The sequence below is a fragment of the Fukomys damarensis genome, unplaced genomic scaffold, assembly GCF_012274545.1.
Source record: "Fukomys damarensis isolate Sample0158 unplaced genomic scaffold, DMR_v1.0_HiC HiC_scaffold_24, whole genome shotgun sequence".
Taxonomy (NCBI): domain Eukaryota; kingdom Metazoa; phylum Chordata; class Mammalia; order Rodentia; family Bathyergidae; genus Fukomys; species Fukomys damarensis.
Genome location: NW_022900936.1, coordinates 15,101,462 through 15,106,192, shown reverse-complemented (window position 1 = coordinate 15,106,192; position 4,731 = coordinate 15,101,462).

Genomic DNA, 4,731 nt, shown 5'->3' with positions numbered 1-4,731 from the left:
ATTGGTACATTTTAGGGATACAGTACAGTTACATTCATTGTTGGGATCTTGTACCTCTACATGACAAGTCTTGGTTCTCATTTTTTCCCCTTGTCCCTGCCCTCCCTTCACCCCCTCCTCCCCTCCCCATCTACAACCACTTTATTTCCATCTTTTCAGTATCTCACATTTTTTTCTTTTCCCTTTTTACCCTTCCCCTACCCGTCCCACCTTCCCTACACTTTAGTTCCTTTCTTCCCATTTAACAACCACTTTTTCCATCTTTTCAGTATCTCACATTTTTTTCTTTTCCCTTTTTACCCTTCCCCTACCCGTCCCACCTTCCCTACACTTTAGTTCCTTTCTTCCCATTTCTCAATGTCAGCAATCTTATTAGGATCTTCTGTATTATTGCAGATTATTCACACCAGAGAAACTATTTGGTATTTACACATGTGTGCCTTATTTATTTCACTTAGGAGTATATCTTAAATATGCATCCATTTTCCTATGATGATATATTTTTTAATGAAGCATTAAAAGAAATGTTTTACCATGAAAACATGTATTTATTAGTTACTAGCCTATCTTCTTTTAGGAGTGCAGTTAACAAACTTCTGATTTTTAAAGGGATACTGTATTTATTTAGTGTTTCAGTAACTTTGCAATCTACAAGCATAACAAGATTTCAGGGAACATTTTCCTTTCCATTTAAAACTTGCCACAGTGATTTTTTTTCTTCAAAGTCTCAGAGGCCAACATCTTGGTGTCTGGCTTGGCAGGGAATGGCCAACTCTTGTTTAGCTTCATGTTTTAGCTCAGATGCTTGGTGGAGAATTCTGAAATTGTGTCCTAAATTCAAGCAGGATGTCTTAAGTAACATCGTGGGTAATCATTTCCAAAATAAGGACTTTTAAGTGTGCAGGCAATGGGAAGACCTCCCAGATTTTGAATGATCCACACATGCTCTAGGAAGCACATCTATGAAAAGAAGAATCTTTTAGGCCAATCACTGCTTGGTGTAGAGTCAAGTGGTGCAATACTTCATGACAGGACCCTTCTGAGCAGAGGCAACCAAGACAGTGGGACTCAAATCTTTTGCAGCAGAATTCATGAGTTGGTAGAAAGAGTTTAAGTGGGTGAATTCATTAAGAACAATCCTTCCTATGAACCTCTCTTCCCTTGTGAAGGTGGTGAAGAAAACACTGGACCATGTGGGATATTATTTGTCCCGTTGGTGGGCAGGTTGGTTAATTGGTTTTAGCAAAATGACCAAATAATTAGTGCTTTAGTGCCTCAAGGATGCTATAAAAATAAAACAGACCGTATGACTTAAAAAATAGATACTTATTCTCTCCCAGTTGCAGACACCAGAAATCTGAAATGAAGGTACTGGTAAACCACATTCCTTACAAAAGCTCTTAGAAAACATGCTCTCCTTCTCTGTCTCCTCCAGCTGCTAGACACTTTAGCTATTGTTTGGCTTCTAGCACACTAAATTCAATCTCTTTGTCTTCATATGACCTTTTCTTGTCTCTCTTTGTCTTACCTTGTTCTGTCTCTTTTAAGGACACAATCAATTAATTCAGAGCTCATCACATTCCAGCATAATCCCCATTTTAGGTCCTTATCTTAGCTACATTTGAGCAGATTCATTCTTAATGTAAAAAGGATTATATTCTAAGATTCCAGAAAAACAATTTTGAAGGCCATTATTCAACCTAGAATTATCTAGCAAAATATGTCTGTTAAGGGAAGATTTTTTAAAAGAAAGAAATTTCCTTTGCTTTTTTGTGAGTCTGTTTTATCCCTTCAGTTTCAACATTTGATCTTTCCTGAGAAAGGTGAGGGACATAAAGTAGCCAGAGTTAACAATAAACTCATTTTTGCCCATCATCTTGTAGGAAACACATGGTTTTTACTGGAAAACTGCACTGGTCTACTGGGATCATTACAGCCATGTTGCTGCACACTTTTCCTTGCTCCTAAACTCCTGCTGTGTCTCTTTCTATTTTATCTCTTTCTGTTGTATCTCTACTGAGAGCAGATCTTGCAGATCTTCCCTGATAAAAGCAGATTCTATTCTCTACTAAGTTATTTTTTAAAAACCTCTTCATTTCTTTTCACATAGTCTGAAAAAACCATGTGCACAAATGTCTTCCTTACTCAACTCCTTTTTCCATGGAAAGATTTTTCAAAATCCCCCTTCAACTTTCTCTTGTTAAGACAGGAGCTTCACCAAGATGCACCTTGAGACCACAATGCCAAGTGAAATGAATCAGACACCCATGTTTCAATACTGCATTGTTTCTCTTGTGTGAAAAAACCTAAAGAGTAAATAAGGATCAAAATGTATGACAAGTATTGAGAGTTAAGAAGAAAATGTTCAAATGGGAAGAGGAGAAGGAAGGGGAAGGAGGCAGGAGAGGAAGAAAAGGAGGAGAAAAAAAATAGAAGAAAAAAACGTGGAAACAAGGCTTTTGTAAATAAGGAGAAGAGTTGAAAGGAGGCGAAGTTCCAGAGTAGATAGATCAATTTGTAATAAATTCTGTGTTGGATGGCATGTGCTATGAATAGATATGTGGTCCATTTTTATGATTTTAAAAACTCTATTTAATTCATATACCTTATAATGGAGCCAATCAGTGTATAATTCTAATGGGTGTTGAGAAGGAAATATCTAGAAAGAACAATGTGCCCTAGGGACATATGGTAAAGAAAGATTGCATTCAACAAACATTTATCAATTCTTACCAGGTGGGAACAACATCAGTCAACATCCAGAACTCATACATAAGATAATTCTGCAGAAATTTTTGTCACAGATGTGATGCCCAGAACAATGTGATGCGTAAAGTAATTGCATGTTTTCAAACACATGAGTTAACCTCATGCAAATAAAAATCAATCTGATGAAAAATAATGACTAACTCTGATGACACAGTTACATGATATTTTCCCAACAGAATATTATAAGCAAGGTTACATTGCTTTAGCTGGCAATATTAGAAAGAGCATTTCAAATATTGTGCATGAATTGCAAGATTATTAATAATATTACATGGAATTAACTAAAGCTTATATATTAAACTTCCACACATTGTGTAAAATTACAAGAGGAATAACGTTAACCTCTATGAAATTCTGAATCTGCTGAAGATGGACCATACTTATTTTAATGCAAGACACAAATTTCTAGTGTGTCTAAAGATGTGGTTAGCTATCAAAGGGGAGATAGATAACAAAAATTTAAAAGTATATCTAGGTAAGGACAATTTGTGGTATCTTTGACTTGAATGAAAGGTTCTCTTCTTTCTAAGGATGAAGCAATGAATTTAAAGGGCAAAATAATTCAATGTCTTCATGTCTACATCACCTGAACTAATTTCAAATTTCTTGCAAAAGATCAGCATGACTTATATTGCCATTTATCCTTCATTTAAATCTGACCCCAAATTTTCTTTCCCACTGTAATTCCGAGTCAACGTGCTCATCACTTTCCACACACTCCACACACACATGCACGCACACACGCACACACACCTCTCCAAAGCAGGTGTGTGTGTACGTGTGTGGGTGTGTTTCCATTTGTTTTTGCTGCTTTCCAGGAGTTTCAGTGCTTGTTTTCCATTTGAGAGAGAAACAGAGACTAAAAAAAAAAAGTCCTGAACTTTGTCCTCCTAAACATTGCATTCGAGAACAGGAACTAAAACAGTAAAAATATTGGATAAGTTATTAAGGTTAGAGTTTTACTCAGTGCCTCCCCATGCATTCTTCTTCTCACGCCTCTAATCTCCTTTGCATCCTGCCCTGTTGGAGGAGCACTCAGCGTGTTTCCACTCTCACGGTAGGCAGAGTCTCTATCATCCTGTCTCACAGAAATCTCCAGCTCAAATAGACCTTTGCCTTCCTAGAGTTTTCAGGTCTTTACGTCAATGATTGTTGTTAAGTATATTCTATGAAAACATCATTTTCCGAGTTAATTGTGACTTTTCTCCTCATCTTTTTTTCTACAATCTGGAAGTTTCAAAATCTTTGAAGTAGGGTTTGCAATCCTATAAATAATGAATAAAGATAGACAAACAAACATATTGTAAAGTTCCCTAAAAATTATCTCTACTCCACACCCTCTCTTACTAAATTGTCTATAGTTCAACTTTATAATAAATTTAATTTTTCACTTTTGTAAACCTTATCCAGATGATTTCAAAGTTTTTGTTTGTTTGTTTGTTTGTTTGTTTGTTTTTTGAGACAGGGTCTCACTATGTAGTTGAGACTGACCTAGAACTCACTATGTAGCCCAGGCTGGGCTAGAACTCACAGCGATCCTCCTGCCTCAGCCTCCCAAGTGCTGGGATTACAAGCGTGCACCACCACACCTGGCCTCAAACTTATTTTTATTTTTATTTTTTTTTTCCCATTTTTTTTTTTTATTGAGTTTATTGGCACATTTAGGGATACAGTACAGTTACATTCATTGTTGGGATCATGTACCTTTACATGGCAAGTCTTGATTCTCATTTTTTTCCCCTTACCTCTGCCCTCCCTTCACCCCCTCCTCCCCTCCCCATCTACAAACACTTTATTTTCATCTTTTCATTCTCTCACATTTTTTTCTTTTCCCTTTTTGTTCTTCCCCTACGTATCACACCTTCCCTACACCTTTAGCTCCTTTCCTCCCATTTCTAAATGTCAGTAATCTTATTAGAATCTTATGCATTGTTGCAGAATATTCACACCAGGGAAACTATT